The following is a 26,766-nucleotide window of genomic DNA, read 5'->3' as shown; positions in this document are numbered from 1 at the left end:
TAATTTGGAAGCCTTTTTGTTTCTTACCTTGTTCTAAGATCCTTTCCAAATGTTCAGCTAACTTAGCTAAACCTGTAGCTTCCCTCCAAATCTCTTGTAGTTTTTTGTTTGTTTTTTAATAAGTCTGCTATTACTGGGAGAGTGTTTACAAAGAAGGTGGCTGAGACTGGGAGTGTCGACCAGAATGCCATAAGAAAAGGGGCCTCCAAGCAGGCTTTGAAATCAGTAATAGAGTCATCTTTCTTATGTCTACAGGTCTACATAAAACCAGTCAGTATAGTCAGAAAACACTTTAGGGATGGCTTTCAAAGGGATATTTGCAATTTTTCAGGCTTTTCCTGGCTCATATGGGGAAAAAAGGGGACTCACGGGCCACGGGTATCATACTTAGGATAATATCACTTTGTCTCTTGATCTGTTTTTGAGCTTCCCCCAGCCTAACGACATGTGTTTAACTAGATTACCACGTTCAGGGCAGAACACATTAACAGATATAGGGCAAACAAAGTATTTTCTATGCTGGACAGAGATACATTTCATTATGATCTGAAGTTAAGATTTTGACCAAAGCATAAGATTGGTTAAAGAAGCAAACCTGTTTGATCTGAGGGAGGGCCTGTTAAAAATGCTTATCTACCTTTGTTTGTCTTTTTGTGTTTGTTTTTTGCTTGGGAGGGTGGTTTGTTTGGTTTTTTTGGTCATGAAGCCGAGAAGATAACTAAGTGAAAAGTCACCGGGTCCAGAGTAAGCAGAAGAGGATAGAGAGAAAGATAGAGAGCTTGAAAACCTCCATATACTAGTCAAAAATATGTCCCATTGTTTCTGAGGCATTCAAGATACATTTTTTTTCCAAGGGGCCCCATAGATGAGCAATTCTGTTTAGGTTAAAACTTCCTCATTGTGACCACCCAAATCCTAAATTATTTTTGATGTGATTCATGAGTTTTTCTCGAAAAGCACAGGTTCTGAGATGGAGCCCCAGACTCTTTGGATTTAAATGAACACACTATTTTCTGTCTGCCTGAAGCCTTTCCCACTGGAGGTCTTTAACTGAAGCCAGTTCAGTTCCTGTTTAAGCCAATCAGACACCAGAAACCTCCTTATAGGGCCCAGTCCAGTTTCTGTCATGACTTCCAATCCCAACCTGGGTCAAAAAAGCTCAAACTCAGAGAACTTGACACAAGTTGTGGAGTTTGTATCTGAGAGGACTTACCAGTGATGACCCCCAAATGTACACGGAGAAGTCGTGAGCATACGAGGCTCAGTGGGACAATCATGCCTGTTTGCTTGTTGCCTCCATAGGTCATCATAGGGGAAAAGGGGGGCTCCTTTGGATCTCAATTTTGACACAAGATCTGATCAAAGGAAAAGTTTAGACAGAATAAATGTAGCAGCGTTTATTTAAGCAAAGAATAATTCACATACTGGTTGGACCTCAGAACCAGAAGATGTTTAGAGCGCCCCCTTCTGCAAGTGGGCAGTGAGTGCTTATTGACAGGAAAAGGCTGAAGAAAGCAGAAACAAATGTGGATTGAACAAAAATGGCTTGGTCATTTCAAAGTTACTTTCCTTATGCTGTTAAAGTTGAGAGTACTTTCTTATCATGCCAGCTCAGGTAGACCAGGCCCCTTCTACTTGGATGCTGTGGATCTACTGTTTTTTGGAAAACTGGCCCATTTTAAAGTTCAGTTTAGTTACATGGTACCTAGCATGAGTGACTTCATTCTGGTTTGGTCTGGCCTATTGTGGCCTAGTACAGGAGCTCTGTCAAAAACAATAGCCTCCCATAAATTTTATTTAACATTACCAAACAACTTTCTGATTATGCATTTGACTTCTGAGTCTACTGATTCCAGGGGTGAGAAAGTTGTCCACAATAGCAAAGCACCACTATCCTACTTTAGAAAATAACATCTCATTGTATATTCATAAATTGTCAGTATAGGTTATCTACTTCTGTCTCTTTTGAGTTTGATTGATATTAGCTTTTCCAAGTCCAGTGAACACTGAATACTGAATGAATGATTCAGTAGTAGTCTAGATCACAGTAAATTCACCAGCAGAGTAGGTGTTTAGGTAGTCAGCCAGCCTTTTCTTGGTGGCATGCTGCCTTGCTTTCTCTACCCCTGTGCCTTCCCCTTTTCTACCTACAATATTAATCAGTGTTGATTAAATATATTCTTTAATTCCAAGTTGAAAGTAGAAGGGATTTTTCAAGTGAAGACAGTGCTCTCACAAATGAAATGAAGAAGATGTCCCTTTAGGTCAACAAAATAGAAAAAAATTGCTTCTATTTTTCGGTTATCTTGGCAGAGGGGAAGGGGCAACAATTCTCAAAGCAAAAAGTCTCAAATAAATTAAAAGTAACACATTTTAAGACAAGAAAGTAAGAAATATGTCATAAAATGAACAACATAGGAGACATTCCAATTATCTCAGAGGTATGGTCAATAATTCTCAAAGAAAAATAACATTTAAACATTTTAAAAACAAGAAGTAAAAGATATGTCCCAGAATTAAAGAAACAGTATTTTCAGCAAATATTACTATGAAACAGATACAAAGATCTCCTTGATATTGTGCTTGCCTATTGGAAATTTACTGAATTTAAGATAAATGGCCTTGAAAACTGAAACAGATTGAATCCATTTTAGTGGACTATACAAGATAGAGAACTATTTCCCAGGTCCTTTGGAAAATAATGGAACTCAAGTGCAGCACTAATCCAATAAGAATTTTCAAGAGTCAATATCAGCTACTTAATATGGTGATAGCAGCAAAGCCATTACTGTTGACTCCACTTCCATTACGCAAAAAGTATTGCTTTGCTATTAAACTATGGCTTTAGGGGATATTTAGACCTTTTCCCCCTAAGCATCCCTCATAATTTATTCCATCTGGAAGATTTGCATCAAGCATAATTTAAAATCTGCAGGCTCTATTCTCTCCTGATACAGAAGTGTAACTCCCATTAGCACTAATGAAAGCTATCTGTACATCTCAAGTAGTGTACCTCTCATAAGTGTTTAAGAACCAAAATGTTTCATGCCCTGTGAGAGAAGCAGCATTAGAGAGAATCTGGATACAATTTAACAAGGTTAAAATGTAAAGTTTAGATTGTATTCCAAATGACAGTATTGGTTAAAAAGTGTGTCAGGTTTCTGTCAAAAAACAGCAGGCTTCTAACAGACTCACTGGGGAAAAAAAAAAAAAAAAAGGATTTCCAACTTTGAACATACACAAAGAATCAGAAATAGTTCTATTTTAGAAAAGAAAGTTTAGAGTCTGGGGTTGTTATTATATTTGTTTGTTTTAGGGAAGATAAGGGTGTTTGTGTTTTAAGAGTACACTGTATGCTACTTTATATTCAGAGCACCTCTTTTGCCTAAGGTCAGAGGCTCACAAAGTCTTGTGTGAGCCCAATATCCCCTGATTGTTAAAAGGTCAGATTTCTTTTTGTAAATTCATACTAAAAGTCATTTTCCTAGCTCCTTCGCACTCAACTGCTACTGTAGTTTTGTTTTTCTGACCAGTGTGCTGCTGCGTTTCTCCATAGAATGTCCCAAATCAAACTCTTAGCAGCCTACAGCCCTTTCTTCTAACAGCATCACCTTAGAACTCCCTCCTGCAGGTTCTCCTGGCCAGTTTGTAAGCTTGTGTGGAATATGAAAACCTCTGGATTGCTGCAAGAGGAAATCAGTTAAGTCTCCTCTCCTCACCCCTTATGAAACAAAGGGGATATTTAATGCTTCCTGAAAACACAGAAATAATCCTGAGGAAGATTAAAGGATTGAAATCAAAAGGCTGTTCCAAAAACTGGGATTGTCTCCAAGTTTTGATGTGGGGGGAAATTTGGTTATCATAACATTATCACTGAGGCTGTATGCCTCACAAAACATTGATATAAAGCAAATTCGCTGCTGATTAAACACTATTAGCATATTCTGTTGGAAACACAAATGTAAACACAGATTTCCAATGTTTGCATCAAGTACAATTGCAATATTCATCTTTGTGCAGAAGTGGGTAAATAGAGACTCAGAGACAGAAGAAAATCTAGCATACACACCAAAAAATGTGTAAATGAATACTTGAAGTGGCTTAGAAGGTATTATTTATCTTTAAATAAAACTAGTTCTCTTTTAATTTTTTCTTTACAGCTTGTAGCTATTATGCACTCATGATCTTGCCAAGTGGGATGTGTCTGGGAGCATATGTTTAATAAAATGTGTGTGGGCACACACACAAACACACACACGAAGCATTAAAGCAATGTTGTGGTTTCCTCTTAAACTGACAGATGCAAGGCACTTTGGGAATTAAGGCACTTCTGTATTTTAACTCTCCACCTTATGTTTAGGCACTTGAAGTCTGAGTATATTTGAGCAAAGGAAAATAAGGAAGCCTTATGTACATCAAGAAGACAAAGAATTGATGGGCAGGCTAGAGTAGTTATTTTATTTGTCCAGAATTTTTTCAGTGTCTTCTTGTCAATGGAAAAGAACCCAAACTCTTTATAAAATAATTTAAAGAGGTTTATTCTGAGACAAGTATGAGTGACCATGGCCCAGAGCCATGCCCAAGAAGCCTTGAGCAAGTGGACTCGCCATGGTTGAGTTACAGTTGGTTTTAAACATTTCAAGGAGACAGGAATTATATGTCAAGTCATAAATCAATACATGGAAGGTGTATGTTGGTTTGGCCAGAAAATGCAGGATATCTTGAAGTGGGATATTATAAGTTATAGATGAGTATAAAGATTCTTTGCTTTGTAATTGTTTAAAGACATAAAGCTTTGTTTAAAGACCTGGAATGTTTTAAGTTAAGATAATGAAGTCTGCTAATCAGAAACAAGTCACTCAACACATATTCAGACTTACAAGATCTGTTAGGTAAATTGAGGACCTGCAGGTATGATTCAAGCCCTGCCCTGTATAGCCCTAGGCCTGTTAATGAGTTACAAAGACATCTCCAAGAAGGGAAGGGGCATGGCAAAGCATGTCTGACTCCCTTCTCATGACCAGGAATTCAGCTTTAGGATACTTCCAGGGTCTCCTTGGCCAAGAAGGGGTCCATTCAGTCTGTTGGGGGGCTTAAGATTTTATTTTAGTCCACATCAACCAGTAATCTATACCTCCAACTGCCAGCTGAAAATCCGTAATAAGAGAGAGAGACATGAGTCCATAGGGTCCTTTATGGCATATTGGAGTCATGCTATCCCAATTAACGGAAAACAATTTTTTGTATAGAGATATTGAAACTACAAGAAATGTGGGACCTAACTGATATTAAACTGTTACACCCCAAACTCGTGTTATATAACATTTATATAAGATAATATTAAGCAATAATAAGCAATAGTAGAGAACAAAATCACCTAGCTTCATTGTATGGTGAATAATTATGGAGCACCTTGTACATAATTACTGCTCTATATCCCAACTATTCTACAGATATTTTGAACACCACTTAACGACCACATTTCAATGAAATGCAATTGGGAATACTCTCCATAACCCTAAGTTATTTCAACCAAGTTTCAGCTGGTTTGGTTGGTATATTCTCTACTCACAATGAACAAGAGCTGGACTAGACCAAAGCAGGACTTTGAAAGGTGATGTTGTTCTTCACAGACCCATACTAGGTATTTCTATTGTTGACTACTGGTGAGTTTGTCTTTTTGATAAATTATAGCAGTTTATCTTGCCCAGTGATTATTCCTCTTGAGATTTGAGGCTAAGCAAGTACTGGAATGAAAGAGGTGGTGGCTGGGTGTGATGGTTAATTTTATGTGACAACTTGACTGGGCCACAAGCTGCCCAGACATTTGACAAACAATCTGGGTATGTCTGTGATGTGTTTCTGGAAGAGATTAACATTTGAAATGGTAGACCTAGAAAAGCAGATTGGCCATCACAATGTGCATGGACTTCATTCAACCCATTAAAAGCCAAAATAGATTAAAATACTGAGTAAGAAAGAAATTTTTCTCTCTGCCTGACTCTCTTCAAGCTGCGACCTCAGTCTGCTCTTGTCTTCAGACTCAGACTCACACTGAAACTTACGTCAGCAGCTCCCCGTGGTCTCGACTTCTTAGCCTCCATCATCATGCGAATCAATTCCTTATAATAAAAACATATAATATCACATAGAGGTATATGTTTACTAATAATATATCACTAATAATCATTAATATATTATTTTATGTTATATAAACAGATATACACACATTCAATTAAGTCTGTTTCTCTGGAATACTCTACCAAATACACTGAGGTTATTTACAATTGAACTCTGAATTTTTCAATTAAACTGGAACAGGGATTCTAAAAAAGTTGTGTCCTTTTCATTCATCAGATCTCAGACATCCAGGATGTTTGTCTCGAGATAATTTATATGAAAATGCTTACTAAACTAAAAGTCCTTTGTAAACACCATTATTTTTTATGTATCCTTAGTATTTCTTTCTTTAAAAAACATTATCCTAATAAGGAATAAAAAATGTTCCTAATGAAGAAATAGTAGCTAAATATTAAAACTAGATAACTTGTCCAATATCATATAAGATGATAAATATCTTACATAAAAACCTATTAAAATTAATGTGACTACAGTGATCAATTAGCTGAAGAATTATCAAACCTCCATTCTATTTTATGACCCATAAACTAGGCCTAAATTGTAGGAAATAAAGAAGTCCAAAGCCAAAATACTTAGTATTTTAACTTTTTCTTTGTATCTATCTTAGGAGATGACAACAATTTTGAGTGTCAAAATTTAGTCCATTCATGGCCAAGAAAATAATAAACAAAACAACAGAAAATCTCAGGACACCAATAATATTTGTGGTGACTTTTAAAATATGTTTGCAAATTCTTTGATATTCCTCACTTCATGAAGGAGCTTAATTTCCTTCCCCTTGAATGTGGGTTAGATTTAGTAACATGTATCTAATGAATAGAACACAGGTGATGTAATGATATATTACTTCCTAGATTAGTTATAAAAAGACTCCAGTATTTTTATAACCAAATCAGTCTCTGCCTCTCTCTCTCTCTCTCTCTCTCTCTCTCTCTCACATCACTCCCTCTGGGGGAAGCCACCTGCCATGTTGCTTGAGCTACCCTAGAGAAAGAGGCCCCCACAGTGAAGAACTAAAGTCTCCTAATTAATAACCATGTCAGTGAGCTTGGAAATGGATTCTCCAATCCCTTCAGATAACTACAGCTCCAGGTGACATCTTGAGAAACATTAAGCCAGAAGTCACTAGCTGTGATGCTCTCTGATTGTTGACCTTCAGAAACTGTGAGAGATAATAAATGTTTATTGCTTTAAACTAATAGATTTTAGGTTAATTTATTACACGGCAATAAATAACTAATAGACTTGTATAAATCTTCAGCTGCTCCTGGATTGGGTAAACCATTTCAGGTTTAATACGTTTCCTATCACATTGAACATACCTTTATTCTCCCAAATATCAAATAGTTTAAAAATAAAGTCTTATTTTAGGTTCTCACCTATCTTCCATTTATTTTAATTGATAGGAACAGAAAACTATTTCTATTCCCATTATGGTTTAACACATGGGCAAGAAGTATTTTCAGCCACAATATAACTAACACAGGGACAGGAAATTACTGGTGGGTTTCAATTCTCAGACCCTTGGGTGAACAAACTATAAGGTGTCCCCCATGTCCCCTCCCTCCTGATATTCATGCCCTTTGCAATCCCCTGCCCTTGAGTGGGGACATGACCCATGACTTGCTCCTAACCAATAAAATACTGCAAAGATGAGATGGAATTAAAATGTCCCTCTTTCTAGATTTTATCTCTTGTTAGCTTTAAGGAAGAAGGCAGGTATGATGAGAAGGCCCTGTGATAAAAGGCACTGTGGTCTCCAGCTGATAACCAGCAAGAAACTGAGGTCCTTAGTGCAGCTACCCACACAGAACTGAACGCTGCCAATAATCATGTGTGCTTTGAAGCATATCCTTCCATAGTTGAGCCTCAGATGAGACTGCAGCCCAGCCAAAAGTTTGATTACAATGTTGTGAGCCTCTGAAGCAGAGGACCCAGCTAAGCCACTCCTGGATTTCTTACCCAGAGAAACTATGAGATAATAAATGTCTGTTATTTTAATCCTATAAATTAGTATTAATATTGTTATGCAGCAGTGGAAAACTAATACAATCCTCCTTGAGATCATTCTTCCTCCTATGATGAGGATAAACAATCATCATCTGTACATATGGTTAATCCAGTTCCTTACTGCTAGATGGCATGCTTTAGTTGTGTGTAGACCTTCCAATGGTATTCATTCCAATACCAATAAGTGTCATATTTTCTTATTATTTTGGTGGGAAATTCATTTATTGGATCATTTGATAGGACAGTGACTTCTCTGACACATTTAAGGCTCTGAAGACCATATATTTGATCTAGACAAATACTAACTGAAGAATAATAATCAAAGCTTATAATCCATTCATAATACAGGAGTCAAGACTACCCAAATTAAACCAAGAGAAAAGACTGCATCCCAAAACCAAAGAGCCTAAAACACCAGATTTGGGGGTGTAAGACAAATTACCTAATTTCATTATTCCTTTATTTGTTTCCTGGATAGTTTTAGTAATATGAAAGATTCTGGAAAGGTCTGTAGTGATGTAAGCATGACAGTCTTCTCTTAAGACAACGTGCATGCTACCTCCAGATACCAGTATCCTAAGCATTTTATAATACCACCTGCCTAATTTCAGAAACCTTTCCCATAAGTCCTATATCCTCAATTATATTATCTAGCTCTCCTCCTATACTTTGAGCCATTGAATGTGGGATTATCTATATACTAGGGGGCTTTCATAAGGTATAAATTGAAGAACATTTGGGGCAGAGGAAAGTTGCCCCAAATTCTCTTTTAATGGTTAACAGTTTGGATGCAAATCAAGACCCAGTTTTTCTCATTCTTAAGTTTAATTTATCTAAATACCTGTTTTCTTCTGAGAAGAATTATTGATGGGCCAAAATGGACCCTGTGTTATATCATGGACCATTCTAAAGGCAGTTATAAGACTACCAAAATAATATATCTCTAAAAAATTTTCAGGTATAGTCAGTAAGTTTTTGTGCTACAAATCCAATGCCAGTCATTAGAAAACAACCAATGATATATTTTTGGCTGCAATGCCTTATGGCATTGTCACATAAAATGGCAATATTTTAATACCACTCATCCAGAATGGTCCTGTGCCAGGCAATCAGATTTGTCATACAGTGATCATCAGGTAGGTCTACAGCAAAAAATCTTACAATTGAGTAAATGGTACACCTTTCTTATAAGACCTAAAAAAGTAAATCAGCCTCTGAATATGAACAGCTGTTCGCTAGCTCTTTTCCAAGTTGTAATCCTATGAAAGTTCTAGAGCCAAGTATAGTTCTTATGAAGAGCCTCGAGTGTAGTCTCTTTGGGGAAAGGAACCTCCATTTTCAGCTGTAGTGAAATATCAGGTTTTAGATTTCTGGCTGTCTGGCCTGTTGTGGTTTCTATGAGGTTTTTTGTTTGTTATATTCTTATATTCTAAACTGCTTTTTTCATTAATGTGATTAGATCATGGGACAGCTGAGTATACAAGGGTTACAATTATATCTATAAACAGAAGATGAAATGTACAGGTATAGAGAGATAATTACAAACATAAAAACATACATTCATGTTTTATGATTAGAAAAATTTATTTAAGAATAGACATCAAACTTAACAGCAGTTACCTCTACAAAGTCAGACTAGATAAGAAAAATATGGACAAGGGGATGTTTTTAAACATATATATATTACATATATATTACATATGATATATACATATTATATAAAAATATACACATAATATACACATATAATATATACATATTACATATATATTACACATAATATATACATATCTGCATCATGTGCAGATATGTATATGATTTTTTAGCTGAAACAAATGAATAAACTAATAAATATAAGATTTTACCTCTTTCAAAAGTGACATTTCCTTATTTATGACTATAAAACTAAACCTTATAAGTGACTTGGTTTTTCTTCATGTCATATCTCTCTCCTAGTCCATAGAGACTGCTTTCTTGTTTATATGTGTATGCAGATCACAATGGCCAATCAATAAAACATTGAAGTAATTCAGGAAAAGATGTTTTCTAAGCTAAAATAAGCACTACTCGATTTTCAAGTATGGACACATACATAAAGCTCAATTTGCACTAAGAATTTTTTTTTCCATTGAAGCTCCTTCTGGGCATGTTTAGTCTTCTACTCTCTAAACATGAATATTCAAAGAAAATGCTTTTATTTTGTGTTGTCAGATCTTTTCGTGTAAAGGCTAGAGGAAAATGACTGGTCTTAAATTATCTCAGAAGAATAAAATTCTGCAGACACTTAACAAATAACATTTTTAAAGTGGTAATTTTTTTAATCCAACAATAATAACTCTTTTAAAATGAAGAACTACTTTGCAAATACTTTGAGAGAGAGATGTGTAGAGAGAAGTCTGGATAAGAGACATGAACTCTAGTGCCATCTAGCAAACACGCTGGGTAACATCACTACCTTTCTCTGTTGGGATCTAACAAAGCAAGGTTAAGTGTCCTTGAATTCTGTGTTGACTGTTGACCTTGGAAATCCTATGTAAGCATTCCTTAGACTTTCTAGAGATTTTGAAGTTGGTATATAGTTTTTTAAAAGGTAAGGGGAAAAACACTTTTCAATTACATCAGGACTGGTATAGAACAAATACCAGCTAACTATAAATTTGATAATACATAACTGCCTTCACCCTCATAAAAGCATTGATATCATTCCATTTCTTAACAAAGACAATTATGCTAAATTTGATAATTTTTATTCTGGACTATTTTTTGTCATTAAAGTAACAAGGAAAGGAAACATTTCTCTTTTCCAGCTTCCCACTCAATACACACACACACACACACACACACAGACACACACACTGAGATTTCTAATATATCTCCTTATGCATTATTTGTCAATCTATTTAAACATCAACTACAAAGTAATTTTCAAGCAAAAGAATGTATTTTGTTCACAAGTCTGTGAACAAATGAGTTAATCTCAGAGATCTCTTAAGGCCTTTCAAGACCGTCATCAAATGCGCATGAAATGCAAAACTTGATACTTTGCTGCTAAAATTCCTAAAGTAAGAGGGTACAAACGTGATAAGGATGAAACCCAATGTGTCATAATCCCTGATATATTTTAGTAACAACTCACTTTATAACAGAAAAGATATGAATGAGTGAATGAATGACTAGTAGAATTAATAAATAAAATTTCTATCAACCTGTCATCAACTACAAAAAAAAAGATTTGAAAAATAATATTAACTTATTGCTTTTTATTTATAAAGAGCTGCTTCAAGAAACTCATTGTGTTGGAGCCTTCAAAAGCTTATATGAAAAGAAGAAAAAAAAAAAAGAACCTTATATGATGTTGCTTTTATTGCTTTCCAGAAGCAAGTAAAATATGGGTAAATACCACAACCTGCTTGGACTAGAACATAGCCTTTTATGAAGATTCAGATAAAGAGAGGTGTGGAAGTTGTTCAAAGATGTGCAAAATTGAATGCTATTTGTATCAGTCAGGGTCTAATCAAGAGACAGGATTTGAACAGGGAATGTTTGATATAAGTGTTGTGAACTTCAACAGGAAATTGGCTAGTAAGAAGCAAAAGAAGTTATAAGGAATACAGAAAAAGCAGATAAAAGGAGTAGCTGCTACTCTTAAGACTGAGCTAGGGCCCCTAAGGAAGAGTCTCCCCCCAGCCGGACTCATATCCAGACCAAGAATGTTAAATCTTGAATATTCAAGATGTTAAATCTACTTGCCTTATCTAATCTTGCCTAACTGCACTTAATAGTCTACTTCTCCCTTCCCCCCTTTTTTATACCATCAGGTATAAAATAATGTGAAGAAATATACTTTAAAAATGAGAAGAAGGATAAAGCTTTTATCCTTGAGCTATAAACATATCTTTTCCTATTTCTGTAAATCTTACTGCATTGAATTGAATAGTGTCCTCTAAAAATTCATGTCTATTTAGAAACTAGAATATGACCTTATTTGGAAATAGGGTCTTTGCAAATATAGCTTAGTTAATGACCTCAAGATGAAATCATCCTGGATTTAGGGTGAGTCCTAAATCTGATGACTGGTGTCTTTAGGAGAAGGAGATACAGAGAAACAGAGGAGAAAGGCCATGTGAAGACAGAGGCAGAGATTGGATTATGGTACCATAAGCCAGTACCTGGGGCACCAGATCTGAGGAACAAGGAAGGATTCTTTCCCCAAGAACATCAGAGGAAGCATGGCCCTGAGGATGCCTTGATTTTGGACATCAAACCTCCAGAACTCGGAGAGAACAAATTTATGTTGTTTTAAGCCACTCAGTTTGTGATACTATGTCATGAAAACCCTGGAAAAACTAGCATTAGCATGGCTGGTACTTTTCATGAAAGTCAAACAAATTCTATAGACATAAATGAATTAAATTATGAGAAAGTTGATATCAACTGTACATGGGGCTAAGCACAACATATTCCTCATAGATGACCTCTCCTCTTTCTTTAGGACCACCTTTAGGGATGTAAATAAAGTATCTCCTGCTGAAAAGACTTCCTGGTTAATAGTTTATTAGGAAAGTCAGTTGGCTATTTGACATTTGAAGTTGGTTTCAAAGACAGAATTATCATAGTAAAGTTAAGCTATTTTCCACCGTCTAAAGATAAAGCTTCAGTAATTATAAAAAACATGAAAATTTAGTGAAGACATAATTCTTCTTTCCCGTGGGCAATAGAAAAGCTGGAAACAAATTACACAACCTATGAGCATATGTGCTTCTCCTCCTGAACACGTCACACATCCTGAGGATTGTGTGCTAGGAAACACTCTAGAATACAAATCTTCAGGCAGTTAGTCACGCCCTTGTCAGTACTTCACACTCTATACACAGCTGTATTGCATCACTTATCACATTATACTGTTATTATTGGTTTATCCAGTTGTCCTCCCAATAGACTGAGAACTCCACAAGGGCAGGAGTGTGTATAACTCATCTTCACACTCCCAGGCCCTGGCACCATGCTTGGCAGTGCTTGGCGTTTGATAAATGCTGAAGTAATTAAACTTGTTGACCTTGCTATATTCATAACAGAGTAGAAACATTTAAAATGCATTGCAAAATTGCAGCTCTGAAATTGAGCATTTATTCTCAAAGCAGATGCAGCAGACATATTTTTATTTACAAAATGGATTTTATACACAGCCCTTTCTCAAAAGAAAGCAGCAAGACTAAGCAATTGATAACTCAAAGCTGATGAGGGAAATGTTCACGAGTCATTGCAGTCTGGTATTTATCAGAAAGATATAACAGCCTGGTGGCAACAATTCCAAGACATTTTTCCTCTTCATGTGCCATCCTCCTATAAAGCAGCTTTCAAGAACAGCAATAATGTGGCTGAAGGAGAATGAGTTTTGCCTAAAAGTCACAGAAGCCTGAGGTTAAATATTCCCAATTCTCTGGCCTGGTGTCAAAACCACATTCCACTCCTCTGCATTTAATATTGATAATGAAGGTGAAAATATTCTAAGGTGATACTAGAGTTTTTCTAAATAGAATTTGCTATGTCAAAGGAACACAGTTTGTAGCCAGTATGCTTGTCTCTGAGATGACACCACCAGCCTAATTTTAGGCTAATGGCTTTAAGGAGAAGATACTCAACAACAATTCCAGAGGGGGGAATAATCCCTGAAAACTAAAGAAATTGGAAATGTCAGGATAGGGATCCCAATGAAGCATATCAAAAATTTTGGTTTCAGTAATTTGACTAAAAGAGACAGGATTTAAAGGAGGACTTATATTTCCCAGCTTTTCCAGTTTGCAGTAGGCATCCTCTAAGATGGCCCCAATAATCCCTACTATTCAAGCTCTTATATTGATGTCTCTCCTTGACTGTGGGTTGGACCTAGTGGCCCTTTTCTAACAAATGGAATACAGCAAAAGTAATTGGATGTCACTTCTGAGATTAGGTTACATCCATCTTGAGCTGCCCTCTCTCATTCCCTACCTTACTCTGAAGACAGTCAGTGGCCATAACATGGGCTGCCCTATATAGAGAGAGTCTCATGTGACAAGGAACTCAGGCCATCTGTCCAACAGCCCACTAGGAACTGAATTCAGCCAACAAGCACATGGGTCAGCTTAGAAGGGCATCCTCCCTGGTTGAACCTTGAGATGACTATAGATAGCCCTGACTACCACTTTGATTTCTCCCTTTTGACAGACCCTAGCCAGAGGCACCAGTAAATCACACCCAGATTCCTGCTCCACAGAAAATGAGACAACAAATGTTTTTTGTTTTAATCCACTAAGTTTTGGGATAATTTGTTGCAGCAATAATAACCAATATGTTGCTCAACTCCAGCCTCTAATATTAAGAACGTTCTTACTTTTCAAAATGCATATTTTGATTTTTGTTTGAGAGATGATCACTCAACCGTTTGGATGAAAGTAGAGACAAATACTGTTTAGATGAGTAAATTCAGAGAGCAAATCATTATAATCAAGACCTGGGCTGTTCTGTCTTCTCAAAAGGCCAATCAGGCAGAATGTAGCAAAACTAACCTTAGGATAGTCTCCCTAAGGCCAGAAACCATAGGATCCAGAATGATGTCAGCCCATTCAGTCATCATCTTATGACCAGTAGTGGAAATAAAATCATTTTATTCTTTAAAAACATATGTGTTTTGTTGTTGTTGTTGTTTTTACTTATTTTCAATGCAATAGTTATATGGGAAGTAGAAACCAACAGGACCTGCCGCTCTCTCTCTCTTCTGAATCATCAGTGAACTCCTCTACATGCCCCAAATTAATACTAAGCACTTGTTCTGTGGAAGGACATAATTGCCTGGCTGCTACGAAACAGCATTTTATTTCAGATTCTATTCATTGCCTACTCATTTCCCCAAACGATTTCCCTTTTGCTCAAACTTTCCAATGCAATAGCATACTTTATTAGAAAATGTTTACTAATAAACTGAAGGCAAGGGTAACTATAAAAAAAAAAGATAAAGTGTTCAATTAGAATAGCTTAATTACAATGTGACTTTCTGTAGAGTTGTAGCTTGTAATTTTATCTGATAGCAATGTCAAGTATCTCATTCAAAATAAGACATCACACAGTTGGTTCTTTTTAGATTTAACTAGATGAGCTGGAAATCACAGGGCTTGTACATAGATTCTTGGTCTCTAGACCTTCACAAATCATGCCGATATTTTCTGTTTTATTATGGAAAATACCATATGAAGATACCCATTCAAAACAAACATGTTTTTAGGTCTTTTGACCTGAGGTACCATGTGAAGTTTTTTGTTAATGGCTCTCTAGTAGAGAAAAGAGCAGGACTGGTCATGTGAAGTCTATTCTGAATTCTCTTTTGACTTTCTCAATTTCAATATACCTGTATATTTAAGGCTGAGAAAACACACAAAATCTTCTCCTCAAATCTTCTTCAAAATTCTCTCTTTTAATAGATACAATGTTCTGAGAGCTCATTTAATTTCTCATTCTCTCTGTATCAATCCTAACTGAACCAGTGACATTATCAAATGATGGTATTGTCCAGATGAAAGACTGATTGGATGCTTGCCATAATCTACAAAATTGTCATTATCCCATCTCTTGGACAAATATTGAACAAATCACTAGCTACCAAATATTACCAGCTGTTGAAATAAAATTGGGGCTGTCACAAGAGCTCACCTTTGCTTATTAACAATGATTTAAGTCAAGCTTCTCTCAGCATTATATTTTTTATTATATCTCACATAATTGATAAAGCATTATAGATTTCTTTCTTTGAAATGTCATACACTATGCAAAGAAAAAATAAAGGTGATTTTGTTCATATAAACTCTATTAAATTATCTACTACCTTTATATAGGTCTATGGCAGGCCAGGCAAATTAAAGTAGCAATAAGCTGAACATTTTTCAAATGAAAATTTAAATTACTTAGATATTTGGAACAACATTAACTCTTTAGTCCTGAGTTATTTAATTTCTTCCATTTAGTGCTTTCAGTTCTGCCTCTGGACAACTGGCCTGACACCAAAACACCAAGCTTCAACCCTATGATCTCTTCTCCACATTACCACTAGAGAGGTCAGGCTAAAATACAAGTCTTTTCTCATATCTCTACTTAAAAATTTTCAGTGGCTTCCCATTACTTTCAGGATAAGGTTGATATCCTTAAAATGATATACAAGAGCTTTAATTACCTGGGTTACCTGGGTGCTACCCACCCTGTCAGTCTCATTCTCTGCCTCTGCCTCCCAGCCAACTCTTCAGCCAACTGAACTACTTGCAGCCCTGGCTTCACCACCCTCTCTCACACCCTCTGCGGTTGCTCCTTCTGCCTCAGTTACCATCCATCCTATCAACTTTACCTTAGGGGCTTGGGTTTTCACCTTCTTCATATCTCAGTTCAGATTACTTTCACCTAGAAACTCCTCCATTTTTACTTCCTAGATCAGCTAATTATCCTTTCTATTCTCTTCCCTAGCATTCTATTCTAACCTCTATCATCTCATTTATCACCATACCTTCATTGACAATTTATGTTTCTCAATCCTCAACTAATCATAAGGTCCTGGAGATAGGTGTTGCATGTTACTGTTTTTTCCCCCCTATGAAACTAGCATAGTGCCTGGAACCTAGTAAGGCTCTCAGTAAATATTTGTTGAATTAGCTAATATGCTTATAATCTCTCAGAAGTAGTTTTGGAAAAGGATCTCCTATTTAATAGAATACTAAGAGAAAACAGCCATAACAGGACAAATTATTCAGAAATCACCATTTATAGTTAATTTATATGGCCTTAAAAGAGCATTGGTAAACATTCAGAGAAAAATATCTCATGAAACTTTCAAAGGATTAGTTGTCTTGTCAATCAAAAGCTGAAAGGTTCAGTGGGATAAGAAATTAAGAGTCATGTCATTTTTTGTAATCAGGAAAAAGCCAAAATTACCAAAATCAAAAAGAACGAATATACATCATTAAAATACAAAATAAATAAACAGCATGCATTTTACTATATATATATAGAGAGAGTAAACCAAATGTGCAAAAATAATTTCTGTTCAAGAATTTCATCCTATGGTCTTCTTCAGGTCTATCCAATGAAATTCACCATAATATTTTATGCTATTGGAATGTAATATTTCTTGGGGAAGGCCAGGCATGGTGGTGGTGGTTTATGCCTGTAATCCTAGCACTTTGGGAGGCCAAAATGGGAAGATTACTTGCGGCCAGGAGTTCCAGACTACCCTGGACAACATAGCAATATCCCCATCTCTTAAAAAAAAAAATAGAAAAATTAGCCAGGCATGGTAGCACACACCTATAGTCCCAGCTACTTCGGAGGCTGAGGCAGGAGCAGTGACTGAGCCCAGGAGTTTGAGGTTGCAATGAGCTATGATGATACCACTGCACTCTAACCTGGGTGACAGAGCAAGACCTTGTCTCAAAAAGAAAAAAATTTCCTGGAGAAACAGATAATTCAAACACTTTCAACTTTCAAAGTAAAAAGCAACCCAAAGTCGATAGTTTGAAATAGCAGTCATTTCAGAGATATTCCTAGAATTGAGTTTCCTTTTACATTTCACTATTTTTTTGAAATTGCCTTTTATAAAGAAAATTATTACAGACATCTCTTTTCTCTGTACTGTGCTTCAAATGAGCTCTGCTGAAGACAAAGTTAAAATCTGAAGGAATCTGAAGTGGTAGAGACATCTAAGTACTTACCTAGGTAAATACTGTTTTATTTCCCTCCTAAAACTTCTGTTAGTTTAGGAAGAAAATAAGAACTCAACATGGCCAAGCTAGGTTGAACTGCCCGTATAGGTGCAAATTTGGGAAAGGTGAAGCTCCAGGTGGCATGAGCCGGCATGAGGAAAACCCATATAATCTAATAGATGTTACATCAGCAAATACATTAGATTTGGTCTATTTTAGAGGAGATCAAGAAGTAAATGTCTACAATGATACCGGGATCCCAAAACATTCAACCTACTCTGCAAAATAAAGAGATGCTTATAGTAATCTTGTGTGAATCACAGTTAATGAAACCAACTTAGTCTTGTACACCGTTGTGGCCTCCGAACTTTGTGAAGTGCAAGGCACATAGTAGGTGCTTAGAAATTGTGAATGCTGAGAAATTATTTTTTTTGAATGAATGGATAATAACTGAGTGAATGAAGCAGAGATATCAGGCAACTAAACCATATTGCTCAGATATGTGCTTAACTATATCAGTTACTTATGGACATTCAAATGGTTTGATTTTTTTAGCCAGTGTGTTCATCACCCACATCTTTCCACCTCCATCTGCACCCCTATGTATGGCCAAGCCGAAATGATCTCCCCAGTCTGAATATTCTAATAAGGAAGTAAGTATGTGAGTGTGAGATTAAAGACTGAGGTGATGCTCCTGACCCTACAGCCACTTCCAAATATCAGCTCAAGATAAACCTTTTCTCAGGAGCCTTTCCTATGTGCCCCCACCATAGAATTGGCTCTTCCCTTTTTTGTATTTCCTCTATATCCTACATACATTTAAACATTTTGTGAAACTGGCAAACATAACATGCAGAAAAGTATTAAAATATTTTCTGAGCTGGGCGCGGTGGCTCACGCCTGTAATCCTAGCACTCTGGAGGCTGAGGCGGGCGGATTGCTCGAGGTCAGGAGTTCGAAACCAGCCTGAGCAAGAGCAAGACCCCGCCTCTACTATAAATAGAAATAAATTAATTGGCCAATTAATATATATATAAAACTAGCCAGGCATGGTGGCGCATGCCTGTAGTCCCAGCTACTCAGGAGGCTGAGGCAGAAGGATTGCTTGAGCCCAGGAGTTTGAGGTTGCTGTGAGCTAGGCTGATGCCATGGCACTCACTCTAGCCTGGTCAACAAGCAAGACTCTGTCTCAAAAAAAAAAAAAAAAAAAAAAAAATTTCTGTACAGCTTAACTAATTGAAACAAACAGCACAGTTTAACAGATTTTAGTCAGGAGGATTCATGCATAAACCCTCCCAAAGTCAAAATATTGGGCTTCCTTAGCATCAGGGAATGCCCCTTCCATGTCCCTTCCTGATCCCAAACTCCTCCCTCCCCTAGGATAACCCCAGTCCTGACTAGTATGATAATCGGTCCTTGCTTGGCTCTATGCTTGTGGTATAAGCAGGAAACCCTAATCAATGTGGTTTACTTTTGTGTCTTGTTTCTTTTGTGGAACATAATGTTTTTAGAATTTATGCTCGCTGCCTATAGCTGTAGTTTGTTCATTTTCATTGCTGAATGTGTTCTATTACATGAATAAACAATTTGCCTATTCATTTTACTGTCGATGGATGTTTGGGCAAGATTCCATTCGGGGCCATTATGAGCAAAACTGCATATTCTTGTCAAGTGTGCCAAAGTGCATGTAAGTATACATTTCAATAATAAGGCATATCTCTGAGAGAGGAATTTCTAAGTCGTCACATCTGCACTTTACTAAATAAAGCCAAAATCTTTTCCACAGTGTTTGTGCCAATGTACATTTCCACCAGTTTTTGAAAGCTTTTATCATTCCACATTCTTCCTTTGGTATTGTCAGACTTTTAAATTTTCTTCAATCTAGTGGGAATCCAATGGTTTCTCATCAAGGTTTTGATATGCTTTTCCTGATTCTCAATGAGTTTGAACACCATTTCAATTGTATAATACATTGGTCATTTGGATTTTCTCATTTGTGAAATCTTTTCCCCCATTTCTATTGGATTGATAGGGTTATTTTTTAACTGAATTTTTATTAAAATTAAATTAAATCTATAGGTAAATTTAGGGACAAGTGATATCTTGGAAAATTTAAGTCTTAGAATCTATGACCATTGTATATCTCTCCATTGGCTTTCTCTTTTAAATTTTAATTTAATTAGGTTTTATATTTTCTCTGTAGATTCATTTCTAGGTATTTGAAATTTTCATCCCATTGTACATAGTGTCATTTAAACTCCAGTTTATGCTTGTTGCTAGTCTATACAAATAATGACTTTTGTGTATTGGTTTTTTAGAATTAGAATTAAAATTAAAATTTTTTATCTGTAGATTGTCTTAAATTTTCTACATATAGTATATCAAATAAAAATAATAAATTTTATTTTTTTAATTTCAAATTCATATAAGCTCTATTTGTTTCATTGTTATTATTGTTTTGGTGTTTATTTATTTGTTTTATCTTTATTGTATTGAATAAGACCTCCAGGTTGCATAGAGGTAGTGGTAGTGAACAATTTTGTCTTCTCCCAAATTGACAGGAATATACTACAAAGCTTCAGCATTAAAAATAATTAAACATTAAACATGATGTGCTATATTTATAAAATGCTTTTTATCAAATAAAGTAAGTTCCATACTATTCCTACTTTGCTGAGTTTTTTCAATTTAATAAAGATACAGAATTTTGACAAATATCTCTGTTCATCTATTAAAATTAAAATAGGATATTTCCCAAAAATTTACTTGTAAATAATAAATTTCATTAATTTTTATATCAATCTTATGTTCTTGGAATAAACCCAACTTGGTTATAATATATTATCCATTTTATATACTGATGTATTAGATTTACTAATATTTTGTTTAGAATATTTTTGTTTATGTTTATAGGAGATACTTACACATACTTTAATTTTCTCATTACATATTTCTTGAAATTTGTTATTAAAGTCATGATAGCCTCACTAAATGAATTGGGGAGACTGATCTTTCAATTCTCTGGAAGTTTGTGAAAGTCTGGCACTATTTATATTCCAAAAGTTTAGTAGAACTCAATGAGTAAGCAAACTAGGCATAATATTTTCTCTATGGAAAGTTTTTAAATTATTATTCCACTTTTGTTAGTAGTTATACAGCCATTCATATGTCCTATTTCTTATGTCCATGAGAAACTGTAATTTTCTAGGAAGATATTCATTCTATTCAAATTTTCAAATTTTTGTCATGGGGTATTCATAATATCTTATTATCATCTTTTTTGATACTATAGTATATGTGCTAATATCCTGGTTTTGCTTCCTCATTACTGTTACTCACACTTTATTTTCTTTGATCAGTCTTGAAAAAGAAGAGGGACAAAAAATGAAATGGAATCCCCTGAATTTGATATTTTTAAAGTATCGAATAAACACTTACAGCACATGGTGTTTAATGAGTTTGGAAGACTTCCATCATGTATTGTACACTTCCAGCTTCTGTCATGGTCTTATCTTATGTGTGAGACATAAGTGCCATAATCTTTAACACATGATTACAGCAGAAAGACAGCTAACATTAATCCCTTTCTCTTTTTCCAATTCTCTCTTTCCAATTTCTTCTCATACACGACAGAACTAACACTTTCCAAGAAAGCTTGCAGGAGCTCACTGGTAAAACAACTACACTCAAACAAGAAGGCTGCTGCCCTGACACTATCTGGTCCAGAAGTTAATTGGCCCATGTCCTAAGCCTATGATAACCACGAAGCCACAGGATGCCAATGAGCAGAGTCAGTGGGAAAGTGGGAAATTCTATGTTAGGACTACAGAAATGTGTGTGTAAATAGATGATGAAAAGTCCTGCTATAGAGTACAAAGTGAGTAGTTTGAGCATACTTTCTACAGTGGTTTTGTCATTATTTTCAGTGTAAATTATAAATGTATAGCTATTCATTTTATTATTTTTCATTGCTTCAATTTAGAATAAACCCTATAGGCAGCAATTTGTTCAGAAGAATGGAGCTGTATGCTTAATGAAAAAGTAATTACTGCATATCTATCTCTGAGAAAGTTAATGATGATTGTGTAACTTGCAACAAATGTTTTCAACATTTACTATCCAGTATGATGTAGTGATATTGCTGAACACATAAAAAGGCAAAAATCTGCTGAAGAATTATCAGCATCAATTTCAAAAGTAGCTAAGAAAACTGAGGAAGAAGATACCAATTCAACACATGCAGCTGTAGAAAGTGCATTTACACAAGACTCTATGAAGCATATCTTTTCATTTAAAGTAAATGACTGTTCTTCTAATTAATTTCACTCATTTTGATTCCAGGCTTTCTTTTGCACATACAAAAAGTGAAGCAATAGCTATAAATGTGTTGGCTCCATTAGCAGCAACGGGACTTTGCAAACTATCAAATGATGCCAGTTTTTACAATAGTATTTTCAGTCAATTTAAAGAGAAGATCAATTAAGTTAATTCCAATGATTTGAGTCTTTTCATTCAATTCAGAAAATTAGAGTCAAACTTTTGGAAGATCATTATGTTACAAGAGAATGATCTGACATTATTGTAAATGCAGTTGTAAATTCTGTATCACAATTAGTGATGATTAAAAGTATTTGCTTTATGGTGATAACACATATACAAATTTTAGTGCAGCATAGCAGCATGGTAAAAAGGTTCTTGCAAAATTAAGAAATATATAGATATTTTCATGTGTGTACATATATTAGCAAACTTCCTATTTCAAATATATACATAAATATGCAAACAAACGTAGCAAATAAAATTAGATAACTTGACTATATATACATATTCATATTTGAGTAACAAACTGGAATAACAAATTTAGGAAACAACATATTATATACATTCAACATATTAAATATTAGAGCGATCAAGATTGTCAATTAGACACAGGCAGTACAAAATCAACATACAGAAATCAGTAGCATTTTTATACACCAACAATGATCTAGCTGAGAACCAAATCAAGAAGGAAATCCCATTTACAATAGATACAAAAAAAAACCCTAAGAATATATTTAACCAATGAAGTGAAATATTTTTATAAGGAAAACTATGAAACACTGATGAAATAAATTGTAGATGACACAAAAAAATAGAAAAACATCCCATGCTTAAGGATTAGGAGAATTAACATTATTAAAATGACCACACTGCCAAAAGCCATCTCCAGGTTCAATATAATACCTATCAAAATACTGACATAGTTTTAGCATAATTAGACAAAAAAAAAATTCTAAAGTTCATGTGGAACCAAAAAACAGAGCCCAAATAAATGATCAAAGTAATCTTGATAAAGGAAAAGAAAAAGAAAAAACAAAACAAAGCAGGAGATATCACATTGTCTGACTTCAAATTATTGCAAGGCTATGGTGACCAAAAAGCATGGGACTAGGATAAAAATAGACACATAGATCAGTGGAACAGAATAGAGAACCCAGAAATAAAGCCACATACTATCAACTGATCTTTGACAAATTTGATAAGAACATTTATTATTCCATTTTTCTGTATACTATTTTGAAAATTCTGTACTATTTTTCTACTATTTTTGTGGAAATGTCAACATAAATTAACTCACCAAAATTAAATATTAAAAGATAGATTCCCCTCTTCCCATATATACATAATGCAAGGACCTTAGAGAACTTTAATACATCTCCCTCCTCCCCATTTATTATTTATAAATGCACATGTTATATATAGATACATATATATAATTATAAACCTCATGAGATATTTTATTATTATTTTAATCAGCCAATATAAATTCAGACTTACCAAATATTTGCCCTTTTATTATTTTTATTCCTTCCTTCATCTCTGACTTTCTATGATCTTTTTTCTTTTGCCTGGTGAACACTCTTTAGTATTTCCCCCACTGCTGGTTTACTTCTGGCAAACTATCTCAGTTTTTGTCAGTTGTGAATATCTATTTCAGGATGATTATTAGAGGATATTTTCATTAGGTATAGAAAAAATTTTAAGTTGGCTGATACTTCAGCACAGTAAGAACATTATTTTATCATCTTCCAGCTTCCATTAATGCTGTTGAGAGATCAGCTCTCAGTCTTATTTACAGTTGTTTTAAAGGAAATTTGTCTTTTTTCTCTGCTTCTAATTTTTTTTATACTTTCTCTTCATTTTTGATTTTCTGAAGTTTCACTCTGATATGTCTAGGTGTGGGTTTCTTTTTATCTATCATGCTTAGGATTTGTTGGAGTTTTGAATATGTTTATTTCACCAGTTGCAGAAAATTCTCAGTTATGTTCTCTTCAGATATTCCATCTGCCACATGCTCTCTCTCCTTTCCTTCTTGGACTCCAGTTAAACTTATTACTACATCTTTTATATCAGTTACCCTTCCTTCAATATTTTCCGTGAATTGGCCTTTCTATACTTCATTGTGATTAATATCTCCGTCACATTATCCAGTACTAATTTTCTCATCAATTTTATGTAATTTATTATTGTGCTCATTCATAAAGAACTTATTCTGTATTCTTTATTTTTTTTATTTTTTTGAGACAGAGTCTCTCACTTTGTTGCCCAGGCTAGAGTGAGTGCCGTGGCATTAGCCTGGCTCACAGCAACCTCAATCTCCGGGGCTCAGCGATCCTACTGCCTCAGCCTCCGGAGTAGCTGGGACTACAGGCATGTGCCACCATGCCTGGCTAATTTTTTGTATATATATTTTTAGTTGGTCAATTAATTTATTTCTATTTTTTGGTAGAGACGGGGTCTCGCTCAGGCTGGTTTTGAACTCCTGACCTTGAGCAATCCACCCGCCTCGGCCTCCCAAAGTGCTAGGATTACAGGCGTGAGCCACCACGCCCAGCCTGTATTCTTTATTTTTAATTGTTGGAATTAGTTCTAGAATTTATATTGTTAATATACTGGCACTGCTTATAATTTTCAGGTATTTATCACATTTTTTATACTTCAGTTTTATTTCCTGACTAATAATCATAGTTGTTTCATAGTCTATGTCTGATAATTCCAGGACAGGTTGAGTATCCCTCATCTTAAATGCTTGGGACAAGATGTGTTTTGGATTTGGGATCTTTTTGGATTTTGAAATATTTGCATATACATAATGAGATATCTTGGGGATAGGACCCAATTCTAAACACAAAATTTGTTTCCTTATACACATAGCCTGTAGGTAATTTTGTATAATATTTTTAATAATTTTTGGCATGTAAAACAAAGTTGGTGTACATTAAACCATCAGAAAGCAAATGTGTCATTCTCTCATGTCAGTGAACAAAAATTTTAGATTTTGGAGCATTTTGGATCTCAGCTTTTAGCATAGGGATGTTCAATCTGTATCTAAAATCCTGGCCAGGCATGGTGGCTCACGCCTGTAATCCTAGCACTCTGGGAGGCCAAGGCAGTCAGATTGCTCAAGGTAAGGGGTTCCAAACCAGCCTGAGTGAGGCCCCATCTCTACTAAAAATAGAAAGAAATTAATTGACCAACTAAAAATATATATACAAAAAATTAGCCAGACATGGTGCCACATGCCTGTAGTCCCAGCTACTTGGGAGGCTGTGGTAGTAGGATCACTTGAGCACAGGAGATTGAGGTTGCTGTTAGCTAGGCTCATGCCATGGCACTCACTCTAGCCTGGGCAACAAAGTGAGACTCTGTCTCAGAAACAAAAAATAATAAAATCCTTACACATCTGTTTCTTTTGACTGTCATTTCTAATGGCTCTTGCCTAGACCTTATTTTCTTTAGGTGGATCTAGATGTTTTTATTGCATGCTAAATATCTTATTTGAAAAATTATTAGTAGCACTTTTATCAATTTCTAAAGAGGACTTTCTAATGCTTATTCCGAGCACCTGGAGAAACCAGCATTACACGATGACTTTAAACCAAATCCTCTCATCTCTTTTCCTTTCTCTTTCTCTCTTCCCTCTCCCCGTCTCTCTTTCCCTCTTTCTCCCTCTCCCTGCCCCACACACATTATTAAAACCTAGACTTTAGTCCACTTGAGAAATAATTTTCTTCTGGTTCAACTTTACTTTTGGGATGCTATCATTTATTTGGAGGTTATCATTATACCCTGTATATGATTGTAACACAGAAATATTCTAAAGCACTCTTTTTTTATGTCTCTCTTTACTACTGCTCTTCAAGAATTTAAGAACACAGTTTATATCTTAGACATCTTGTATCTGTAGCATCTAGTATTCTCCAGATAGTTAGCATTCAATAAATCAGTCCTTCAATGAATGCTAATCGAGTTTTTTCCTACAGACCAAGTTCCATGATAGACAAATAGAATATATTGATGAAAAAATTATACATGTCTTGTGACACTCAGTCTGATTGAAGAGACCAATAGTTAACAAGTTAAATAAATAAATATATCTATAACAAATGTTAATAGATGCTATAAAAAATCAGGGAATAATGATTAAAGTTCACCCTGTGGCTCACTCTGGAGACAGTGATGAGGAAAAGTTTCTGGAAAGAAGGAACATAAAATGACAGAGAATCTTTCATTTGAAGATCAGAAGGAAGATTGTTCCAGGTAGAAGAAACAGCACTACAAGGGATGAAAAAACATTTGGTAAAACTAAAAGGAGACCAATGTGACCGAAGGATGAGATATGAAGTAACACAGATGAAAATTTAAAAATCAGCAAAAGCCAACTCGGGCAAAGCTATGGAGTCATAATAAGAAATCTGATTTTTGTTTGAGATGCAATTGGCGGTCTTCAAAATATTTTAAGCAAGGGATGACAAAAGTGAAAAAGCATTTTAAAAGTTACTCTGTTTTAAATAGAAGATATTGGAGAAACAAAGAATAAAAACAAAGAGACCAGGCCGGGCGCTGTGGCTCACGC

This window comes from Microcebus murinus, chromosome 2, assembly GCF_040939455.1.
Source record: "Microcebus murinus isolate Inina chromosome 2, M.murinus_Inina_mat1.0, whole genome shotgun sequence".
In the NCBI taxonomy this organism is placed as follows: domain Eukaryota; kingdom Metazoa; phylum Chordata; class Mammalia; order Primates; family Cheirogaleidae; genus Microcebus; species Microcebus murinus.
Note: the sequence above shows the minus strand (reverse complement) of the source record.